Genomic DNA, 25,862 nt, shown 5'->3' on the forward strand with positions numbered 1-25,862 from the left:
CCATCTTAGTGGTTGTGACGTATGTCTCACTGTCCTTTTGATTTGTGTTTACCAAATGATGAGCGATGCTGAGCCTCTTTTCACGTGCTTATTGGCCACTCCTCTATCTTTTTTGGAAAAAATGTTTATTCAAATCCTTTGCCCAAGTTTAAATTTGTTTATTTATCTTTACTGTTGAATTCTTAATAGTTTTCTGTATAATCTGCATACAAGTTTCTTATCAGATACATGATTTGCCAACATTTTCTCTCATTACAGGGACTGTCCTTTCACTTTCTTGCTAGTGTCCTTTGGACCACAACATTAAAAAATTTTTGAAGTTTTTTGTTTTTTGTTTTTTTGTTTTTTTTTTTTTTTTGGTCATTTGTGTTTTTGGTGTCTGATGTGAAAAAGTGTTGCCTTAACCTAAGGTCATGAAGATTTATGCCTACATTTTATGGGCTTTAGTTCTTACATATTTACGTTTGTGATCCATTTTGAGTTAATTTTTGTGCATGTTGTGAGTAGGCATCCATCTTCATTCCTTCGAATGTGGATATCCGGCTGTCTGAGCACCAATTGAAAACTTTCTTCATTGAACTGTCTTGTCTCCTTGTCGAAAAATCAATTGACCGTAAGTGTAAGGGTTTATTTCTAAATGTAAGGGTTTATTTCATCTTAAATGTAAGGGTATTTCTATCCTCATGCCAGTACCAGAATGTCTTAATTACTGTAGCTTTGTAATAAGTTTTAAAATTGGGAATGTGAGTCTTCCAACTTTGTTCTTCAAGACTGTTGTGGCTTTTCTGGGTCCTTTGTATTTCCATATGAACTTTATGGATCAGCCTGTCAAATTTTTGGCCCTAAAAAACCACGCTGGGATATTTTGATAGTAACTGTGTTCAACCTACCAATTTGGGGAGGATTATCATCCTAACAATATTAACTCTTTTGATCCATGAACATGGAATGTCTTTGCATTTATTTAGATCTTTATTTCAATGAGGTTTTGTAGTTTTCGGTGTGCAAGGCATGCATTTCTTTTGTTAATGTTATTCCTAAGTATTTCATTCTTTTTGATGGTATTACAAATAGAACTTTTTAAATTTCATTTTTGGAGTATTCATTGCTAGTGTCAAGAAGCACAATTAATTTCTGTATATTAATCCTTTGTAACCTGAAATCTTACTGAACTTGTTCATTAGTTCTAATAGCTTTTGTTTATTTATTTATTGTAGATTCCTTAGGGTTTTCTATATACAAGTTCATGTCATCTGCAAAGAAAGTTTACTTCTTCCTTTCCAATCTGGATGCTATGTTTTTTTCTTTTGCTTACGTAATGACTCTGGCTAGAATCTCCAGCACAACGCTGAAGTGGCAACCATGATGTACGTTTGGAGAGAATGTGCCCTTCTCTTCCCTTTATTCTTCCTGATAGATGGACTGTGGATGTGATTACTGGAGCTGGAATGGTACGACCATTTGGGACTTTGAAGGGAACTTAGGACCAGAACTGAATCCATGACATAGCAACAATTGAAAAGAAACCTGGGTCCCTGCCACCCTGGGCAACATGCCAACCTATGGTTTTTGTTTTTGGGTCTCTGTGATTTACAGCCAAACCCAAGCCCAAACTGATACAGGGGTATTAGAATAAAGTAAGAATTGTGGTGCCTGCATTATTCAATCAAAATATATGGACTAGTTTCAAAAAAGAAAAGAATTTTTGATTTTTTAGAAAAAACCAATAGTATTAAAGGTGGCTATATAAGGAAGTACTGTCTAAGCCTGGCTCCTGGTTGTAAAATCTGAACAATGTCTGGTATCTTTTCTTGTTGTTGTTTTAACTTCAAAATAATGCCACAGAGTTTAGAGGAATAGCATTCCTCAATATTATGCTTCTGATAATTTCTTTCAAGCTTCCTAACTCTGTGATTGTAGGGGCTATATTACCAACCACTCAAGTTTACTTCATAATTATTACTCAAAAATCACTAAAAAGGGGCACCTGGGTGGCTCAGTTGGTTAGGCAACTGACTTCGGCTCAGGTCATGATCTCACAGTTCGTGAGTTCAAGCCCCGCATCGGGCTCTGTGCTGACAGCTCAGAGCCTGCAGCCTACTTCAGATTCTGTGTCTTCCCCTCTCTCTACCCCTCCCCTGCTCATGCTGTGTGTCTCTCTGTCTCTCAATAATAAATAAATGTTAAAAAAAATTAAAAAAAAACACTAAAAACATTATCACCCATTTAATAGACCTCTATTTGTATCTAATTACAGATAGGAATGATATATTAACTCACATTTGGATGGTTACATTAACATAGATTATGAGCTTTGGCTTTAAATTATTTATGAAACCAAATCAGGGACATGGCTCTAAGGTGAGCATCCCAATGCAGAGAGAAAAATAATGTGTTTTTAGATTAATGGCAAAAAAAAAAAAAAAAAGGTTATGAGGAATACAGATGAAACAACTTCCCTGGAATTTACCATCAATAGGAGAATTAGTATCAGCATTAAGTACTTCAGTGATGTCACAAGGAGAGTACCACAGAAAGGAAATCACTCCACAGTCTGCCAGTTTTGTATCCAGTTGACCATTACTACGAATAAAGATCCAGTAACTACCTCTCAACTCCTCTCCTTGCATCTCACTTTGGCTATGAACCTGCAGCACAGAAACTCTGGTTATTTCTGCTAAGTAGCTGCTTGTCTTCTGAAAATGTGTACGAATGTAAAAGAACTTAATTCTTTGAATCATAATCTACAATAATATGCCAACTCAATCAGAGAGGTTTTCTTTCCTTTGAAGCCTCCAGGATATTTTTATTTTGGGAAAATATTCTGATTAAGTTAAAACAAATATGTGCTGTCATACCATGTTGACTAATCCAAAAGTGGTTTCCAGATCCTTTACTGACTAACAGTATCAAAAGTTCAGAAAGATAAAACAAATGCTAAGTATTTAAATCCCCTTAGCAACTCTTTTCCTTTCTCGCTCTCAGCCATTTTGGCAGCTGCTTCCGGTTGACGCTGTTTGGAACCTAAGGCAGGAAGGAACATGGTATGGTGACCACAAAGAAAGCGAAAAAGTTTCTAGAGTCGATCAACTCTAGCCTCCAACTCATTATGAAAAGTGGATAGCACAGACTTTGAAAATGAGCAAACATGGCAAAGCAAAACTGGTGTCCTCACCAACAACCATCCAGCCTTGCGGAAATCTTAAATAGAATACTACACCATGTCGGCCAAAACTGGTGTCCATTACTACAGTGTAACACTGAACAGGGCACAGCATGTGGGAAATACTGAAGAGTATGCACACATATAGAGTATGCTATCATTGATCCGGGTGATTCAGATATCATTAGAAGCATGCCAACACAGACTGGTGAAAAGTGAATCATGCAAAAGTTTTCTTTAATAAAACAGGCCAGAGCTGTTTTTTTAAAAAACAAATAAATCCCCATAACACCTGTCTTCACCTGAGTGCTATGCATGGAACAACTAGGTCACCTTCTTGTCTCCCCAACTAGATCATGTTTACATTCCAAAGGACTGATGGGCATAGACCAGGTCTATAATAAGTGCTTTATGAATGAACAGTCTTGGGTGGAAAATGGAGAGCATTCACATCAAATACGTGTAAGTATAAATTAAGCACTCAGATTTTATTTAACATTTAAACACTTTGAGGAAAGCAGAGTATTTAGAAAAGGCTATTTTTTTAGTATCTCCTACTGATCTCTTCCTACCCTACACAAACATCCAGAAATCTACATTGCCTAAGATCCCATCTTAAGATGAATATTCTATTCCAAGGCCCAAAGACTGTAGTCTTGGGTTCTAAGCAAGTGAAGGAGTTGTTGTATTTTATGCTTTATGGTTTACTATGAAATCCCAACAAGAAGAAAAGGAATTAGAGATTAATTTAGACAAAGTACTAAGTGCTAATGATGTCAAAGAACTTCATGAGGAAATCTAAGCAAAAAGGAATGCATGAAACAAAAGAGAAAGATGTTTAAAACGAGAAAAAGAGATTAGGGATATATTATTACCTTTTTTTCCAATGAGCCCTTGGACAAAGGATTCCTTTTTCAACAGACTGACCAGGAATAATAGACGCCTGCTGTATGAAACAGAAGTATGCCTACTTAGGTCAAATCTGAAATGTTATGCTCTGAAATGGTGAAACGAACTAACATTTGAAAGATAAGAATTCTATGCCAAGTGATTTTTGGAAAAACAGGTGAGCAATTGTAGTATTTCCTCAAACGTTTAAAATACATGAAATCTAGCATGGTGCCTGGGCACATACCATGGAATCACATTTCTGGCAGGCGAGGAAGGGGACTCAGATTTACATCAGAAAGCCGACACGGGAGAACTACTGTTGGGCAATCCATAAAAGACGATAACTGACATTCCTCTCTCAATAAGTCTCACACATCCAGTGTGTCCTCCAGTGTTGGACAGTAAATGTAGGATGATGCATTTGGTTGGTGTGATGTATGTACTTATCGCGCTGTGTGTGTGAGGAGATGTTCACACCAAAAAAAGGCACCGAGAGAACCAGACAAGCAAGGCAAGCATTGTTTTGGGATCTCCCCAGACATCAAGCTACCTGAGAGGGCAAAGGCCAAATCACCAGGCACGTTTCTCCCCTTCACTGTCCCCAGCCTTCTGCTTCCACTTATTTAAATGAATTTATAATATGTTAAGTGGGAGGCAGTGTGAAATCTCAAAGATAGCCTCAAGTTTGGAACCAGATTTAGGTAATTGTGGTTCTAACACTCGAACATGTGGTTCTAACATACGAACCATATGACCATGAGCAAATTACCTAATTTCTTTGAGCAACAGTGTTCTCACATTTACGATGATAGCAATAATACTAAGTAAGTTGAAATGATTGAAGGGGAATAAATATAAAGAACTCGGGATAGTACCCTGTAGATAAAAGGCTCAGGAAAAATAGGACTTTGGTTTTATTTTCTTCTTCAGTAAGTGTCCTTTCCCTTATTAGCCTGACTCAGGTACACAATACAGTTTCTTTGTCCAATGAGAAAATACTCCATGATGTACAATCATTTGTACTTTATGCTTCACTTCTACTTCAACAAAATAAAGGGATGGTATTCACCATGTAAATATAATGTTAAAGCTAACAATTTTATTTCAGAGGATAAACTGAGCCATGGGTCAACTTAATGGGATTTTCATTGTCATTTTTTAGTTTCAAATTTGATTTAGATCCCCTTGAATTTTATTATGTGACAAATAAAACATACAATATTAAAGAATCAAATTTAAAAATGATTCACTGCCATAGAAATTACACCAGAAGATATATTCTTTTTTTAAAAGTTTATTTTGAGAGAGAGAGAAACCTTGTGCACAGCATGGAACCTGACGCGGGGCTCAAACCCATGAACCATGAGATCATGACCTGAGCAGAAACCATAGTCAGACTTCCTAACTGACTGAGTCACTCAGGCACTACAGAAGATATATTCTTAAGAAAAAAATCTGAATGACGTATTTGGCAATTTTTAGAACTTTCTCATATTAAGGGATTTCCAAAAATCCCGCACAGCCTTAAAACAAAACACCAAACAGGATTTTGGAAAAAGAGAAACAAAGATTTACACATATGCCACTGCTGATATTCTCATCATGTTTCTAGTATCAGTACACAAAAACAGTGAATTTTAATATTCTCTGTACAAATGAAAGAGAGTTAATAAGAAAAATACAGATAACACCCGAGGTTTTAGTTTTTCCAGATAAGTTGCTCTGAAGGCAAGAGCCACACCATACTTTGCCTCTATCACTTCAATATACAAACAGAAAAAACTTCAATATGAAAGAACACTCCCATTAAAATACTAGACGTAAACAAAGACTTAAGAAAAATCAGATCACCAAATTTTATAGACAGGTCTATAAAGATATAGTAGGCTTAAAACAAATGCAAAGCATGTCTGATAAGCAAGGTGCAACTTCTCAAAATAGAACTGGAAAACAAAATTTTAAAAATCTGTTCTTTCAAAAAATGTCAAGAAAACCTCAAAACCCCAAGCACCAGTAGTTTACAGACACTGACCTGAAGACGTCATCAATTAAATTGGTACTGTGGTTACCTACATCCCCTAACCAACTATACTGCTTACAGATAAATTATTAATATAATTTTCCATGGGAAAATGTAACAAAGAAAACTACCTTGACATCGAATCCTCTGTATACAGGGCCATCTAAATACATAATGTGAGACATGGAATATTTAGCTGACTTGAACAGAGGCAAGATACAGTTGCAAGAGTTCAAGTGTATTACCTATACTTTTTAAAAATAAAAAATTTTAGTGGACCAGAATTATGTTGGCAGGTATAGATAAAAAAAGTCTGTGTTTGCAAAGTTTAAATTATGCAAATTTAATAACATCTTAAAAAGGTTTTCGCAGACATTGACAAGTAAGGGATAGAACAGCCTCAACACATGGGCAGGGGGCAGGGACAGGGTGTCCCTGACCAAGGTCTGACAGCGAGCCACTATGTGAAAGTGACCAAAATGAGCCAAAGTGTTATAAGCTTGCCCAGATAGACAGATAATTGGAATCCATTGCAGCGTATGTAAATATATTAGATTTTTCTCAGATAAGGGCAAACCTAATTAAAGAAATTTACCTCAATAATGTGGATACATTAAAAATGAATAAAAAAAGCCTGCTACTCCATCCCCTTCTCCCTTCAGGTCTAAGAAATTTAAAAAAACAAAACAAAACTTTTTTTGTTTTTGTTTTTGTTGTTGTTTTTTTACAAATTATCCAGTAGACCAGCATCCAGAATGTTATTTCATGACTTATTAAAACGAGAGACTATTTCCTTCCATTTCAATGTTTTTTTCTAGATGCAAGAGAAATACTAGGTAGAGGATCCAAATGTAACCAAAGAGACTAAAATAGAACTATCACACACATATAATCTGTTCTTTTCCCCAACGTGAGACTGTCACATTGAGATGCTTTCTTCTTGGCATGCTTACAGACTTCACTGGTGAGATTCCAATATCCATGACCAGTCAACTGTCCCTTGTTGCTGTGTACTACAAACACCCACCGGCACATTCCACACATCTCCTTCTATTCTAGGTCCCAATTCCACCTCTGCTATGGCAGAGCCACATACAGCTCTTTTGCTTACTTTCTATATGTGAAATGGGAACAGACCCAGTCCAATGGATAACACGAGAAACATCTACGGTATAACATCACCAAGAATTATGTCATTAAAATGAAAAGGAACAGAAACTTTAAGCATGATACTTGAACAGTATAAACATGGAGAGATTAAAGCCTTCCCTACTTCCCTCCCAGAGGATGAAATCTATACCAAGAATCCCAGTAAGACAGAACCAGTAAGACTGGGCTCAGGTTTTAAAAGAGAAAAGGAGAAAAGAAATTGGAGTCTCCTTAATTCAATGCAATATTGGCTATTAGAAGAACAAATGGAAAACATACCAATGCAAGCTTGAGAGACGGGAACGCTGCAACTCTGAAGACTAATAATTAGCATCAGTAGAGAGAAATGGAGCAAGGGAGAAGTATTAGTTTTCTATTGCTACATAACAAATTACGACAAATTTAGCAGCTTAAAAATTGCACAGAAATCTTGCATTGCATGGCTGGGTTCTCTGCTTAAGCTGAAATCAACTGTTGGCTGTCCAGGTTCTCATCTGGAGCCCAGGGTCCTCATCTAAGCTCATTCATGTTGTTGGCAGAATTCAGTTGCAGTTGTAAAACTGAAGTTGTGTTCTTGTTGGTTTTTGACTGGAGACTGACCTCAATTTCTAAGGGCGCTCACAGGTCCTTGCCTGCGGTCCCCTCCTTTTCTGAGCAATGGAGAACCTGTCTCACATTTGAATCCCTTTCATGCTTTGAATTATCTCTGACCTCACTTCTGTAACCAGCCAGAAAAAAACTCTCAGTTTTCAAGGGCTTGTCTGATTAGTTTGGGTTCACCAGGGATAATCAAGTCAACTGATTAGGGACCTTAATTACATCTGCAAATGCCCTTTGCCACATAACATGACATAAACTAGTATAACACCAGGGGGTGGCAATCAAGGGGCCATCTTAGAATCGTGTCTACCACAGAAGGGAATATAGAAAGGAAGCCAGTTATTCCAGGAGAGAACAGATACAGAATTTAAGTTGAGTGTTATGGGCAGACTTTGTGTTTAAACATTAAATTCCAAACAGATTTTATAGCTAAAAGCAATAAAAACTTACACTTTGAGATAACAGGTATGAAAACAGTTGTTACCTTGCCCCAAGTGAGTGGAAGAGCCAAATAAGAGTGCAATTCAGCTTTATTTTTAACATCTCAAGTAGGCCACAAGCACACAGTTCACTTAGACTTGAGATAAACAGAATCTTACAATCAGATAAGTTTCATTGAAAAAAAGAATATAGCAAAAACTTATCAGTCTATACGTAAGAACAGAGTTTTAAGTAATTTCCAACAATTTTACTTGGCTTTTAATCTTTTTAAATTTATTTTATTATTGTTTTTTATGTTTTATTTTTTTATTTTTTTATTTTGAGAGAGAGACAGAGTATGAGTGGGGAAGGGGCAGAGAGAGAGGAAGACACAGAATCTGAAGTAGGCTCCAGGCTCTGAGCTGTCAGCACAGAGCCTGACCCGGGGCTCGAACTCACAGACCGTGAGATCATGACCTGAGCCAAAGCCGGATGCCCAACCGACTGAGCCACCCAGGTGCCCCTACTTGGCTTTTTAAAGTTAACTGAACATAACTGTCAGAGGTTTAAATAGTTTCAAAATTAATACTCTGTGTATGATGTTTAGGTCTCCACACTTCTTTGCTATGCTTCTTTGGCTGTATTTTTAAACCCTAGATTAGAGGGGGGAAAGAAGAGAGGGAGTTCTTTTTTCTGAAAAGGAAGTGCTTATTACTGACAAGAGGGGAAACATGTACTTCCATTTAAACTCTTGGGCCTCCCTACCTCTTAGGATGATGCCTCCTGCTACCAGTGGCCATGGGCTCCCAGTGATTCCTCTGTTCTTTGGATCCCATGTTCCTGATCATGTCACCCTGGCTAGGGTTGAAACCACCATCTTGTTCATCCAATTCAAAGGACCATCAGGCAACCACACTCTTGGAAAAGATAGGCAGAGAACACTTCTATTTTAATTGTAAATAAAATGGAATGCAAAGTTGGATGCAAGAGAGATGCTAGTATTTAATCACTCCCGTTTTGTAAACGTGGATGTTATATGCTGTGGAGCTGTCTTCATTACAAAAAATCCAACAACTTTGGGGTTCCTTGGACTATTCCCACTCACGCTGATAAAGGAGTTCCTTCCCCAATATATGTGCTGCATGTACCTATACAGAGATGCAGAATGGGCATAAAGTTCTACCCAGCCCTTCAGATAGAGGATGATGATGAAAGGGTCACTAAAAACAAATTCAGCTTTGCCAATTCACTAGTTTGTCCTAATAAAACTAGTTGTAGTTAGCGTTATACATCACTGCCGAGCACAGACCCATCCTGAGCTCCAAGTCCATAGTCGACCCTTGAAGGGTTAACTGATAGGGTCAGAGATGACCCTTGAAGAACACAGGTTTGAGCTGTGCGGGCCCATATATAGGTGGATTTTTTAACAGTATGGTACTATAAATGTATTTTCGTTATGATTTTCTTTTTTTTTAAATGTTTTTATTTATTTTTGAGAGAGAGAGAGAGAGAGAGAGGGAGAGAGTATGAGCAGGGGAGGGCAAAGAGAGAGAGAGAGAGAGAGAGAGAGAGAGAGAGAGAGAGGCAGAAGATCTGAAGTGGGCTCTGTGCTGACAGCAGAGACCCCAATGGGGGGCTCAAACTCACAAACCATGAGATCATGACCTGGGCTGAAGTCAGATGCTTCACTGACTTAGCTTTGTGATTTGAATAACATTTTTTCTTTAGGTTACTTTATTATAAAAATACAGTAAGTAATACATATAACCCACAGAGTATGTGCTAGTCAACTATGTTATTGGAAAGGCTTCCAGTCAACAGTGGGCTATTAGCAGTTAAGTTTTTGAGGACTCAAAAGTTATACAAGGTGTTTTGACTGCACGGTGAGGGATCAGTGCCCCTAACCCTCAGGTTGTTCAAGGATCAGTGGTATCTCCAAATGCCTTCTGGATGCTACCAGCTGAATGCCCCACAAGAACATGGAAACTTGGTATTTTCCCAAAATTATCATTCCACCAGATGCCTCTGGTCCTCCTATCTCAGTGAGTGGTATCTCCAACCTCCTGGTCAACCTAGCAGTCATCATCGATGGCTCTTCTCCCTTCATCACCTACATCCAACTCTTCATCACATCTTACAGATGCTTACTGATTCAGAGGCAAGACAATATGGCGATTACAAAGTATGGACTCTAGAAATAGATTGCCTTGGTTCACATTCCCAAACTGCCCTCACTGGCACCAGGTTATTTAATGTCTCTGTGCTTCAGTTCTCTCATCTATAAATACAGATAATAATAATAGTGCCCACTTCATGGGGCTGTTGTGAGGATTCAATGAGTTAGTAAATATAAGGAACTTAAACCAGACATCTGGTACCCTCAATAAATCTCAGCTAATATCATTGTTGTCATCATTGGAACTCAGTGACTCTCAGCTCCATCCCCTTCTCTACATCCCTTCTGCTCTGGGCTTAATATAGGTTCCCACAGTACTCAGTAGTAGTATTGTGAGGGTCTCTGCCAAGATCCTGGGCCCTGTAATCTAGCTTCCATTCTGTTGCCATTAGAGTCTTACAGAAGCAAATCTGCTGTCATTATTATTCTGTTTGGAAACCTTAATTGCTCTTCACTGCTCAGAGAAAAAGACCAAACTCCATAGGATACAGTATGAAACCCTCCCTGGGCTTCCACAGCAATTACACTAGGAAAGTCTGAGGGCCAAAGAAGGGCCGACAGATGAAGGACAGCACAATCCCCTTTACTCTCTATCTTGGCTCCTCGTGGTTTTGTCCTCACTCTTGTCTTGTTGCCTACAACGCCCTTTCTCCATGGCGTTCAAACTAGAAATTTGAGAGTCTAACACTGCCTCGTCTGCCTCTTTGCAAGGGAGCTGCTCTTCCTTACTTTCTTAAAATGTCTCCTTAATGCTTAGGATGGTCTCAAGTCCATACAGACTTTCCCAAGCTAGATACACATTACTTCAGCGTGTCATCTGCCTCTAATAGGTGACATAAACAGAACTACCAGAGATTCTCTGCAGCAATCTCCTCAAGGTTTCTGTCCGTTCCTCGGTATATGCTTCCTTGTACATAAAATGGCCGTACCATCATCCGATAAGTAGGAAGGACATAAATCCTACTCCTTCCCAGCCAATGAGCAGTTGGAGTAGGTTGTTAGTGGTAACTAAGATTATTATAGTAATTAGGAATATAAGGAGGTCTTTAAAAAATCGGTTAATGTATGGATCTGCGTGTATGTATCATATTGAAAATTCTATGATTGATCATGTAACGAAGAGTGCCACGGGTACAAAAAGTCTTGAAGTCTTTCCTGGTGCATCTCTCCTATTTTCCATTCCACAGAGGCAACTGCTTCTGTTACTCTCTTGGCACTCTGCACACATCTTTCCCAGGGTCCTTCTAATTACAGTGACATTTCAATATTTGTGTGTCTGCCTTCTATGCTAAGCTGGGAGCTCAAGGTCTTGGCAGCCCAAGTACTTAATACTGATGCTCAGTTTACATTTGCTGAATGAACTCCTGTGTAACTGGCATTCTGTTGTCATTTTCCACTCTTCAAATTCAGGATGAGTGTCTTACCATGTGACACTATTTCTTACAGAACAGATTTTGGCATATAAAAAGTTTTCTCAGAGTCACAACAAAGGGATTCTGCTGCTACACTATCCAAATCTCAAAGCTTATCAATTCCTGGCACAGACTGTTAGGAGAAACTTAGTGTAAAAATATAGACTAATCATGTGAGGCAAACCACTTTTTGAAAACAACAATTTTGAGTGGAAGAGTAATAATTAAAATTGAAATCAAAGAATTTTAGAACTAAAAGGAGTCTGGAGAACCTAATAGCCAATTGCCTTCACTTTCTAATTGAGGAAATGTACACAGGGTCTCCAATCAGGTATCAACATAAGAGTAGAAGCAGACTTCCTGTTTTAGTCTTAAGCCACTCTATCCCTCTTGCCAGATGCAAAGGAAAACTGTGTTGCCTATTCTACAAATGTGATGCTCGGATTTCACACAAGCACATATGCAGTTCACCTAAATTGTGTGTCTCAGCATAGTTTTAAAGCAAACCCAGCTTAGACGAATTCTGTGAAACAACAGAAAGACAGACAGCTGGTTCACTCAGATCAATGGAACAGAATAGAGAATCCAGAAATGGACCCACAAATGTATGGCCAACTAATCTTTGACAAAGCAGGAAAGAATATTCAATGGAATAAAGACAGTCTCTTCAGCAAGTGGTACTGGGAAAACTGGACAGCGACATGCAGAAAAATGAACCTGGGACCACTTTCTTACACCATACACAAAAATAAACTCAAAATGGATGAAAGACCTAAGTGTAAGACAGGAAGTCATCAAAATCCTCAAGGACAAAGCAGGCAAAAACCTCTTTGACTTTGGTGACAGCAACTTCTTACTCAACACATCTCTGGAGGCAAGGAAAACAAAAGCAAAAATGAAGTATTGGGACCTCATCAAAATAAAAAGCTTCTGCACAGTGAAGGAAACAATCTAAAACTAAAAGGCAACCGACAGAATGGGAGAAGATATTTGCAAATGACGTATCAGATAAAGGGTTAGTATCCAAAATCCATAAAGAACTTACCAAACTCAACATCCAAAAAACAAATAATCCAGTGAAGAAATGGGCAAAAGACATGAACAGACACTTTTCCAAGGAAGACATCCAGATAGCCAACCGACACATGAAAAAATGCTCAACATCACTCATCATCAGGGAAATGCAAATCAAAACCACAATGAGATACCACCTCACACCTGTCAGAATGGCTAACATTAACAACTCAGGCAATGACAGATTATTGGTGAGGATGTGGAGAAAGAGGATCTCGTTCGCACTGATGGTGGGAATGCAAGCTGGTGCAGCCACTCTAGAAAACAATACGGAGGTTCCTCAAAAAATTAAAAATAGAACCACTCTACACCCAGCAATTGCACTGCTAGGTATTTTCCGAAGCGATAGAGGTGTGCTGTTTTGAAGGGGCACATGCACCCCATTGTTTATAGCAGCACTATCAACAATAGTCCAAGTATGGAAAGAGCCCAAATGTCCATCAGTGGATGAACGGATAAAGAAGATGTGGTATATATATACAATAGAGTATTACTCGGCAATCAAAAAGTATGAAATCTTGCCATTTGCAACTACATGGATGGAACTAGAGGGTTTTATGCTAAGCAAAATTAGTCGGTCAGAGAAAGACAAATATCATATGACTTCACTCATATGAGCACTTTAAGATACAAAACAGATGAACATAAGGGAAGGGAAGCAAAAGTAATATAAAAACAGGAATGGGACAAAATTATAAGAGACTCTTAAATATGGAGAACGAACTGAGCGTTACTGGAGGGGGTGTGGGAGGGGGGATGGGTTAAATGGGTAAGGGGCACTAAGGAATCTACTCCTGAAATCATTGTTGCACTATATGCTAACTTGGATGTAAATTTAAGAAATAAATTAAATAAAAATTAAAAAAAAAAGAGGCAGACAGCTGGTTTTGAGGTCTGAATGCAGAGTGTGAATCCTGCCACAGCACAAGTTGGTGATCCTAGTTAACTCACATTAATCTTGAAGGTAGTTTTCATACTCAAATGCGAACAATGGTGCCTGTTTCATAAATTGTTGTGAGGATTAAATTAGAACATCGATGAGTGCATTCCATGAATCATAAATGCCACACAATTGCTATATATTAATAAAATGAAAGGTTAGGTATTAGTTTACACTGCATTTGTTTTTTAGCACTGAAAACTCATCATGAGTTAATTATTGTTTATCCTTATGCCTTATATCCTCTCTTTTTTTTACTCTGGCACTTGCTCTGCTCCTTAGAACTGCACTAGCTCCTAAGTAAGAAAGGAAAGGTAGGTATTACCTGAATATGCAAAAATTCAGGTTTTGCCCTAGGCTCTATTGGCAGTGACAAAATACAAGTATCTTTTTAAAATAAAGCCACAAGTATATAAATAGTCAAAACTGTGTAACACAGATTGCTACTTATATTCAGACAGACTAAAGGTCTCACACAATTTCGATGTCAGTGAAGACTAGAATCATCAGGGTATCAATGCAAGGGGCATTAGGAAATCATCTAAACCCTATCTTTTCTTTAAAGCATATTTAAGTGAGAAGCCTAACTAGAATAAAAATCATAAATTACACTATTTTACATTTCAACACATGTTAATTATTTTATAGGTTGTACCTGACTATAGATTATATTTGTCTATTACTAAGTAGAACTATGTTTGGATGTCCCATGGAACATTCATATGCTAACTTCATAGGTTTCATACGCTAAAATTTATGACAGATTAAACTTGAGATAAATACTTAGCTTGTGACTTTGAAATAGTACTATAAAAGTTTTTGCCAGTTATTTTTCCCTTTGGACATTAAATCTCACTGACCTTTATTATATTTGCCTATGTATAGATACATAAACCTATAAACACACAGTATAACTTCCACTTGGATTCCATTTTTAGGGGGGAAAACACAGCTACTTAAGATTATAAACTAAGATAAGATACTGGGATAAGATCAAAGCCGAGAAAAGGAAGTAATTGTGAATGCGTCCCATGTTACATATTAGCATTGCATGAATTTGGTTAATATAAATCAAATGACCAGGGCCTGATACAGTTCAAACCAACAAGGCAAAAAATTGGATTCTGAAATAGCACCCACAATATATGTATTGGAAACCAGATAACATTATTTTCTCTCAGAATACATATTCATACATACTGACTAAAATTTTAAAAATAAAGTTTTAAGCATGCCTTTATACTGCTATCAAGTTACATATAAATAGAACTTGTAAACATCAGATGTTTTACCCACTTTCCTTTGTGAAACATCCTTATAACATTCCCTTAATTCAGCATGTTGTCAAATAGTACTTATTAAGCACTATTCTCAGTAAATGAAACAGAACAGTCCCTTGTTCTGTGTCGTAATTTGGCACAGACAACGTCCACACAGGCCAGCCTTCCAAAGGGTATATCAGAACTGTTCTAAAGAAAGATCACAACAGTAAGGCCCAAGAAAAAGGCACTTAAAATTCTGTACCAGTCCCAATTTAGTGTTTGTGATTGAGTAAAGTGTCAACCAAATGATCACTCAGCTCCTCCACTCCCCTATTTTTACCCTACTGGATTGGCATACGTTAATTAGTTATACTCACTTATATATTCCACTACAAATGTGCTTAGGAGTTTCTATATATTTCGCTTTTAAACTCTATCAACTCGGCAGCTCCTACCTTTTTTTAAAAAGAGAACTTTCCCCATATTTAGTGATAGGAAACAGTTACTATACCAATTTACTACACTATATCATGGCACAACATTTTTTTTGGAGACTTTTCCCATTAACAACTGTGAAAACTTCCCCAAGAAAAGAATTTCTATTTTTAAATGGAATTTTCTTCTGTTTGAAGCGATGATGATTCCAAGTGATGATGATTCTGATTAAACACTGGGGGGAAAAATCTGCCTGAGTAGTCTGCTAATTGCTCAGGGCTAACAGTCTCTTTCAGCGGCTACAAGAGTTTGTTTTGTGTTCTGTACTACCTTATAATTTGGAGAAGAAAGAAGAGAGTTGGGGAAGTAAAAGAAAGATACTAACACCCATCCATCCATCCATCCATCCATCCATCCATCCATCCATTGTATCCAAGAAATAGAGAGTACCATATAAAGTGCTACTTTAGGGCTGAGATTTTAAGTCAGAGATGTTCGGGGAAGGCATGTAGCCGACTTCATAAGGACACAGCGAGCCAAGAACCCCGGGCTGTCGAGTCCAGTCAAAGATGTATAGAACAGCAGGTCTGACCACAGATTTCGCGCCTTGCTCTCCTTTGCAAGAAGTACTTCTAAGTCTCTGTGAACCATTTCCCTTCAGTTCGCAGTGACAAAGGACACAACTGCTCAGCATCCTCATCAGTACAACCCTTCACATATTCGAAGACAGTTACTAAGTGGCCTCTTGAACTTCTCTTCAAACGAAAGATTCACAACTCCTTTACCCCTTCCTCATGGGCCTTAATTTTTAATAGTCCTTTGGTTCCTTCCATTGCTCTTCTCTGGATCCTTTCCAGTTTCTGTTCTTTAATGGTGGAGTCCAAAAGAGAAAATAAAATGTTCTACTAATGGCTTGGCCCACAAGGGGCAAAGCAGGATTATTTTACTATTCTTACCACACTGTATTCTTTTATTGATATTGAAATATGAGTCCCAGGACCTAAGGTAGAACACACACGACTGCAATTCTCACTTCAACCTCTACTTCACTTTATTGTATGCAAGTTTGTTCTCTTGACTTCCTCCTATATCATGGATAAATGCATCACTATTTTCTTTTTTTTTATAAGGAATTTATCTTTTAATTCTACTTAGAGCTTTCACAATTTAATCAACTCAATTCAATAATACCTGAATAGCTATTGATCTTGCCACTTATTCAATCAGTTCACTTCTAAGTCTGTTACCCTCACTGACCCAACTTCCCAGGAGAGTTCCTGGGAACTACAAGTTTTGGAGAGCCATATACAATTGCCTCTGCAAAGCAACAAAGTAGGTATCAAATAAAGTAGGATAGGGGCTTTTCATTGGTGAAGAAATTAAAAATTTCTTTATTAAAAATTCCTTTATTAAAAATTAGTACTAATTACCATGTTGTGAGCAATGATTATTTTCCAGGAACTATGATAAGTATCGTTTTTAAAGACCAGTAGCTCTATAAGCTCTTTTCTCTGAATATACAGATGAGAAAGACTACAGCTCAAATTAGTGAAATAATTAGCCCAGGGTCACCTTGTTCGTAAATGACAGAGCTGGAGAGAGAATCAATAGTGCCTGCCTTCCAGAGTTGGACATGGAAATCAAGAGCTCAGTCCTCAGTTGGTGATATGGAAGGTAGCTGTGGTCTGGGTGTTAACACCAATACCACCAGAAGAATAAACAGAAAAACTGATAGAAGCAGCATGCTTTCCACTCATAACCACACATGGAAATTTCTACTCCAAAGCGCTGTAGTATTATATTCTGTCATGTCACAAAAATTAAAGTCAGGCATATGGAAGTAAGTGATACTCTGCATTTAAATGAAGCATCTAACCTTACAGAAAAACTGGCATTAAACTCACTTAGACAACTAAAATGACTCACAAATATTTCCGATTTTCTTTCCAACCATAAAAAATGTGACCTTTCAAAAATGCCACATCATTTACTGATACATTAAAGTTATATTTTCTAAATTTGAAAATTAAATTTCTTAGGTCTTAAAAAAAATTCAACACACAACAGCATGAGGAAAGGGAAGGAAAGGAGTCCAGTACAATTAAAAAAGTTACATGAAAGATTATGACTATACATGGAGGGAAAGTATATTAAAGAGTTCTAAAAATGGTGATGGATTATGTAAGAGGAAAAGGAAATCATCCCTTTAAAAAAAAAATATCATTAGAAATGCAGTGATCTCTGAGATACAGAGCAGTCACCGGGAGGAAAATTGTTAGAACAGTATGATAGCTTGAGAATGAAACGGTTGAAAAACTTATCATACTTGCAATTTGATGAATTTTGTAACATTCCTAAAGGCCACACACCATTAGAGGTTTTAATTATAATAAGGAGGCAAATTTAAACATCGTTTTATAATAGATCACTTTGGGGGAGTTGTCTAGTTTAACCCCTCACCTTTAAACGTCACTCTTCCTCCACAGAGGAAGAACCCTAGACGTGACATTTGGACTCCATGCCCAACTTCCCAGATACAGCTGATTGGCTCATGGGTGGATACATCACTCAAGATGAACCAATCAGAACATTTCCCATCTTTTCAATTCAGCCCTTTCCTGCATTCCTACCTTTGGATTCCATGAGACTCTTGTATTCTTCTCTGATAAAACACGTTGAATTTGTTTTTATCATTTGCAAAGCCTGGCAAAATTTTACATTTTCAAAACCATTTATACAACAAATTTTGTCTCTTTGCGCACTGCCCCATCCCCTGAAAAAAATAACTCTCAAAAAACGAAGACTGCAATGATCACTTCCTTTCATTAGAGGGGAAAAACAGAACAAGGTCAAGTTTGGGGATCTGGAATGTAGTGACCATATTGCCATTAACGATCTCCATGAAAGAATAAAGGGAAATGCCCCAGTTCAAATTTGTATTCACCATTAAGCTTTACGTACACAGTAACAATGAAGTTAATTAAAACAATATATCATTCTATACTAGCTATGAGAAATTTATTCCTCTTGGACCTCCCCAGTGATATTCCAAGTCATTTAGTGATTTTGACAGCAATGATCAACCACTTAGGATTATTTCTATCATGAGAACCATCATATAAATAACAACTTCAGCATTCTGGATAATAATGTTCACCTGCCCAGAATCACTGTTACCAGCACTCAATGACCAAGCCTAAACCTTTCTTCCTAACAAAACAAATCCTTTCATCAAAGGTAGACAGTCAACTCAAAAGGAGAGGTCGCATGCCATTCTGAATTCTGGTGCTGCCATGATATGTTTGAACCTTGCAACACAGTACTGTCAATTTCTAAAAGTGAGTTCAAGCTGTAAAGATAGGAGTTGAGAGAAGCCAGAGAGTGCTTCAGCTCACCAGCTGTGTTTCCAGCCTGGGTTCTTGATAACATTTTAATCTATGCTGATAAAGGACAAGTTACATCTTTAATGAAAAGCACTGATCCAACCAGAGGTCAACTTTAATTCTAAACGAACATCCTTTCCAGTTCACCCTTTTTTGGTGTGAGGGAAGAATGATATTCTTTAATTTTTACTGCTGTTGGCCTAGAGTATGCATGGAAGAAAGCAAGAAAAAAAAAAGATACATACTTGGCCACTTTCTGCATACCAGGATTGGTTAAAATATTCATAAAAGACCCAAAATCATGGTTTGCCATGGATGTTCCAGTAACATCCAACTGAGGAACATGGTAAAGCAAGAATTTCATTTCAAAAACCATGTCACAGTATATCTTCATCTGAACTCTGAGGTACAGTGGATGTCATATGAAATTTTAAAACGCCTGGTGCTCTTCTGTTGGCAAAAACATCATAGGCCAAATGTCACAGCGTAATCACCAATCGAGTCCTAGAATACTGTTTACATACCAGTACTACAGTACTCCCATCAGAATGGATAACAGTTGCTGCTGAGTGAGGTCAAACTCGAGAGGAGGGTAGTTAACTGGAAGAAACAAGGAACACTGAGGTATAACTTTGCATGCCTTCACACCCAGGAAACAGACCCAAGACAGCCATGTTGGGAGTGTGCTGGTATTTCAGGGTCTCTTAAAAATGTGAAATCCAACCTTTAAAATGTTGTCTTAACAAATGAATCTGACTATATTACAAATGAATGGTATATATAAATACAGTGAAGGCATGTAAGGAGCTGACCCAGGTAGCTTTGGAGGCAGTGTTCCTGACTTGGTATTATAATGTTAAATAAAAAAAGACCTATACACAAATATTGCACTCTAATGGCAAAATCTGTTTCTCACAGGAATGTGGGCTTAGAGACTCCTCTTTCTCACTTCTCCACACACACACACACACACACACACACACACACACACACACACACACAGGTTGAACAAGCAAGGGGGCCTTAGCCTCACTGGGACTCTCAGAAGAGCCACAGCCTTCCTGGATTCCAGGTAAGATAGAGTAAGAAATGCCACTCTGTATCTCCGCTGAATCCAATTACAAATCTTGGACAGAATACACAGAACAGGATTCTAAGGACTTTGAAAAATAAGTGATCAACAGGCGGACTGGAGAAGGGGACACGATTTTGACACAGCAGAACACCGAGGCTTCAAGCAGACTAACGGCAGTGGCAGTGGTAGCAGCAGCTGGGCAGGTCCCTGAAATTCTGAGGAGCGGAATCTTCTCCCACCAGAGAAGTGGTGGTCCCAAGAGGATGGGCAAATCCTTGCTGCTTTTTTGCTTCCCTATCCTCTTGCAACATGGGCAACTGGGTACAGGTGCAATCCTGAGAAGCGCAGGGCAGACAGGAAAAACTAGAGTTTGGAATTTTGGGGCTAGTAGACTGGGAAGAGTGCCCCCAGGAGCCAGAACATGGCAGTGGAATCACAGAGGGAAGGGGGCTCAAGAGAGCCATTCCATAAAGTTGTAAAGAACTCACGGGCTCACCTCCCAGCTGCACGTGATCTGAATTTCAACAAACTACCAACGCCTTGAGAAATGAACCGGCTAAGGGGTGGGGCATAAGAGGTCAGATCCAATTATCACAGCAAAGGCTGTGAAAACTGAACTGACATTGGAACCACAGCCCACAAAGGCAGGTTGAAACCTGTTACCTGAACCCAATGTGTTGAATGCCTGCTAACACAGAGCAAAACAAAAATCCATTTTCTGCTTAAAATTTAAACAAGACCCTGAGTTTCAGAACACCTAACAAGTTCAGATTAAAACCAAAATTACTTGGCATACAAACAACCAGGAAAATTTCAACTTCCAAGGGAGAAGACAGACACCAATTAAAATATTGGAATTATGAGACAAAGACTTTTAAAGCAGCTGTTAAAACTATCGTTTAAGAAGTAACAGTGAACACTCATTAAACAAATAGGTAAAAAGTCTCTGCTCTCCCCCTAAAAAAAAAATAGAAAGATGGAACAAACAGAAACCTTGGAACTGAAAACACAGTAACTAAAATCAAATATTAACTGGTGGATTCAATAGCAGAATGGAGATGACAGAAAAAAAAATCATGTAAATCTGTAGATAAATTAATAAAAACTATCCAACAGAAAAGGGAAAAAAAAGACTGAAAAAAAAAGAACACATTCTCAATACCAAAATGTCTAATAACTTATGTCATCAGTCTCAGAAGGAGAGGAGAAAGAGAATGATGCCGAAAAAGAAATGTTTGAAAAATGGCTGAAAAGTTTCAAAATCTTGTAGATATAAATTTACAGATTCCAAAACCTCAGCAAATACCACACAGGATAAGCTCAAAAAAATCCATGCCCTGACACATACAAACTGCCAAACACTTAAGAGACAGAAATCCTGACAGCAGATCAATTATAATGACACACTACCTAAAAACACAATGGCTAAAATGGTTACTTACTTTTCATTAGAAATCATGGAGACCAGAAAGAGAGCAATATTTTTTCAAGTCCTAAAAGAACTGCCACCCAATGAATTCTACATCCAGCGAAAATACTCTTCACAAATGAAGATGAAATAAAGACATTCTCAGAAAAACTAAGAGAAAATTTGTTGCCAGCAGATCTACTCTTAAGAAAAAAGAAAAGGTAAATAAAGTTCTAAACAGAAGGGAAATGGTACCAGAAGGAAACCTGGAACATCAGGAATGAAGGAGAGCAACAAAAATGGTAAAAATTAGGTAATTATAATAACTATTGTTCTCCTCTTAATTTTTGTAAAATATGTCTGATGGCTAAGTGAGCAAAAAATTATAACAATGTGTTTTGAAAATCTCATTGTATGTTGAGCTGCTACTACAGCAGTGATTAGTAATGGTAATTAAAAAGCAGAGTGAGATAAACCCAAAACAATCAGAAGGAAGGAAATAAGAACAGAAAATTTTAAAATGTTAAAAAGAGGAAGGAAATTAGAGCAGAAATCAGTGAAATTAAAAACAGAGAAACAGAGGGGGGAGAAACCAATGAAACCTAAACCTAGTTCTTTGAGAAAGATCAATAAAATTGATAAATTCTAGCCAGACTGACTAGAAAAAAGACAAAAATTATCAGTATCAGACAAGGACGTATCAATAAGACCCAGCAGGCATGAAACGGAAAACGTAACACTTAAAAACAATTCTACACGTGTAAATTCAACAACTTAGATGCAATGGACTAATTTCTCAAAAATCACAAGCTACTGAAGGAAAACAGATGACCTGATTAGTCTTCTGTTAAATAAATTAAACTTGTAGTGAGAAAAATCTTTCCCGAAAATAAATCCCAAAGCCCGGATAGTTTCATTGGCAAATTCTACCAAACATTTAAAGAAGAAATAACTCCAATTCTATAATTCCTTTGAGAAAACAGAGGAGAAGGATACTTCCTAACTCATTCTATGGGGCCAGAATTACCATGATACCAGAACAAGACAAAGAGAGTACAGGAAAAGAGAATTACACCAATATCCTTCATCGACCTAGAATTTAAAATCCTCAATAAAACATTAACATTAACAGAAACACATTACTTCCAACTGGAGTTTATGCTGGGAATTCATGCCTAGGTTAATATTTGAAATCAACAATAGGGCACCTGGGTGGTTCAGTGGGTTAAGCATCCAACTCTTGGTTTTGGCTCAGGTCATGATCTCACGGTTTGTGAGTTTGAGCTCCGCATCAGGCTCCACGCTGCCGGTGTGGAGCCTGCTTGGGATTCTCTCTCTCCCTTTCTCTCTGCCCCTCCCCAGCTTGCTCTGTTTCTCTCTCTTTCAAAATAAATAAATAAACTTTAAAAAGGTTAAAAAAATATTTGAAGTCAACTAATATAATTCAGCATATCAATAGACTGTAAAAATATACAATCCACACGATTATTTTAACTGATATAAAAAAAGCATTTCACAAGATCCAACACTCATTCATGATAAAAACTTTCAGCAAACTAGGAAAAGAAGACAATCTTTCTAACCTGATAAAGGACATCTATAAAGAAAATCCAGAGCTAATATCATACATCATAGTGAAAGAATACATGGTTTCCCTCTAAAATCCATTGAGTACAAGGTGAGTAATCAATTCTACCTACTTTTATTCAACATAATATTGGAAGTCCTAACCACTGCAATTAAGGTATGAAAAAGAAATAAAAAGCATACAGACTGGAAAGGAAGGAATAAAATTGCTCCTAATTGCAGAGAACAAATATCTACACAGATAAAGAATCCACAAAGGTTCTTAGAATAAGAAAGGTTGAAGAATATTAAGTTAACTCAAAAGTCAATCACATTTCTGTATTGTAGCAATGGACACATTGGAAACAGAAATTTTAAAATATAATATCACTTTCAATAGCTCCCCCCCCAAAAAAACCCACTTATATATAAATCTAATAAAACATGTACAGGATCTCTATGTTGAAAGCTACACCTTTGAAGGAAATAAAAAGAAGACGTAAATAAATGGAGAGACACAGCAGGTTCTTGGATTGCAAGACTCATTATAGTTAAGAATATCAATTCCCCCCCCAAAATGATTTATAGACTTACAATTACAATCAAAATCCTGGCAAAAGTTTGGTTTTTGTTTGGTAAATACAGACAAGCTGATTCTAATATTTATAGGGGAAGACAAAGGAATTAGAACAGACAAAACAATTTGAAGTAAAAAAACATATTGGGAGTCTCACTACCTGATGTAAGACTTACTATCAATCATGACTGTGGTATTGGTGAGTGGACAGCTACAAAGATGAGTACAACAGAACAGAGAACCCAAAAATAGACAGATATGGTCAACTGGTTCTTGATAATGAGAGGTAGTTTCTATATTGGAAAAACAAGTCACAAATAAGCAAAAGAGGGAGGTTAAAATGAACCTTGTTCTGGAGATCAAGCAGAGGTTATACAAATGGACTCCCCAGGTCATATACAGATAGATATGGAAGTATGTAGAGATGTATGTGTGCACACATTTGTTTACATACAAATATTTCTAAACTCTATCTGCTGAGAGACGTGGAAGCAGCGACACTTCCAGCAGCAATACACTTACCTTCATTAAAATGAACTAGGGCTCCTTGGAGAACTGGATTCCAAGGCTGAGGCAGAGAAAATAGAAAATGAGTCTGGAACATCTTGTAGTGTCAGAAAGTAAGAAATGCCTTAAAAAAAAAAAAAAATGGAGGCACACTGAAGGACACAGAAGCCAACATGAGAACTCCCTATGGCCAAAGTTAGAAAAATTTGGGCAACAAAGTAAATAGCAACAATACGGGATCATAACACAAAGGATAAAACAAATATCTGAGTCCACGCTGATATAAATTAATGTCCGTATAGAAATAAATGAGAGAAGAATCCTTACAGAAGAATTCTAATTCATAAATGTAGAAGTGATGAGGGAAATAGGAAACCACCATTAAAACACCACTGTAACATTGCTGCTCGCAAGATCCACAGATCTCAAATGAGTGCGTAATGTGGAGAAAAGGGAACCTTCTTGCACTATTGGTGGGAATATAAACTTGTGCAACCACTTTGGAAAAAAAAATATGGAGAGTCCTCAAAAAATTAAAAATAAAAATGTTCTACAACCCAGTAATTCCACCAATGGATATTTACCCAAACAAAATGGAAACACTAATTCAGAAAGATACATGCACCTCTATGTTTACAGCAGCATGTAACCATGTAACCATGATATGGAAGCAAACCAAGTGTCCATTATTAGATGAATGGTTAAAGAAGGTGTAGTGTGTGTGTGTGTGTGTGTGTGTGTGTGTGTGTGTGTGTGTATTTACAGTGGAATATTACTCAGCCATAAAACAGAATGAAATCTTGCCATTTGCAACAACATGGGTGGACCTAAATAGTATTATGCTAAGTGAAATGTCAGACAGAGAAAAACACCATATGATTTCACTAACATGTGGAATCTAAAAAACAAAACAGAAGAAGAAACAAACAAAAAAACAGAATCAAGGGGCACCTGGGTGGCTCAGTTGGTTGAGCGTCTGACTTCAGCTCAGGTCATGATCTCACGGTTTGTGAGTTCAAGCCCCACATCAGGCTCACTGCTGTCAGTCAGCACAGAGCCTTGTTCGGATCCTCTATTCCCCTTTTCTTTCTGCCCTTTTCCCATTTATGCGTGCACTCTTTCTCTCTCTCTCTCAGAAATAAATAAACATTAAAAAAAAACAACAAACAGAGTCAAATACAGAAACCCAAACTATGGTTGCTAAAAGAAGGTGGATGGGGGCAAGGGCAAAATGGGTAAAGGGGATTAAGAGGTATACACTTCCAGTTACAAAATAAGTAAGTCACAGAGATAAAAAGTACAACACAGGGCATATACTCAATAACATTATAATAGCGTTGTTTGGTGACAGATTACTGAGTGATGCACAGAATTGTCCAGTCACTATGCTGTCCACCTGAAACTAACACAACACAGTATGTGAACTATACTTCAATTTAAAAAAAATGAGTGGGCAAAAAGAGAAAGAAGATATATGCACAGTCTCAAAGCATTTCCACCCAAATATTTATTCATTACACAGGGAACGATAGTAACTTTATAATGCAGAACGCTGGGAAACACCACTTTCCCCAAGTGATGAAGGTTGGCATCACCTATAATTAGCTATATCCACATCATGTACCTCTGACATAACATATTGAGAACACCATCTCCACAATACACACAACTAATCAATCTAATGAAAAGAAAATATCAGACAAACCCAAACTGAGAAGCATGCTACACAATAAATGACCAGTAGTCTTCAAAAGTGTTAAGGTCATGAAAGACAAGGAAAGACCAAGAAACTGTCACAAATCAG

The 25,862-nt window shown here is 37.5% G+C and overlaps 1 protein-coding gene and 1 pseudogene across 4 annotated transcripts in view; one reads left to right on the top strand and one right to left on the bottom strand.

The window, feature by feature from the left end:
• Nucleotides 1–25,862, bottom strand: part of GAREM1 (GRB2 associated regulator of MAPK1 subtype 1) — a 204,838-nt gene that overhangs the window by 137,557 nt on the left and 41,419 nt on the right. The window contains exon 1 of one of the 4 annotated variants that reach the window (XM_086682698.1): nucleotides 9,009–9,620. The exons of the other annotated variants lie outside the window; for them this stretch is intronic. The gene's annotated coding sequence lies outside the window, so the exon portion shown is untranslated. Of the gene's footprint in view, nucleotides 1–9,008; nucleotides 9,621–25,862 lie in introns of those variants that run through there. 4 annotated transcript variants of the gene reach the window in all.
• Nucleotides 3,047–3,382, top strand: LOC112868382 (large ribosomal subunit protein eL30 pseudogene; annotated as a pseudogene).

Source organism: Puma concolor, chromosome D3, assembly GCF_028749965.1.
Source record: "Puma concolor isolate L17-30 chromosome D3, mPumCon1.1.hap2, whole genome shotgun sequence".
NCBI classification, from domain to species: domain Eukaryota; kingdom Metazoa; phylum Chordata; class Mammalia; order Carnivora; family Felidae; genus Puma; species Puma concolor.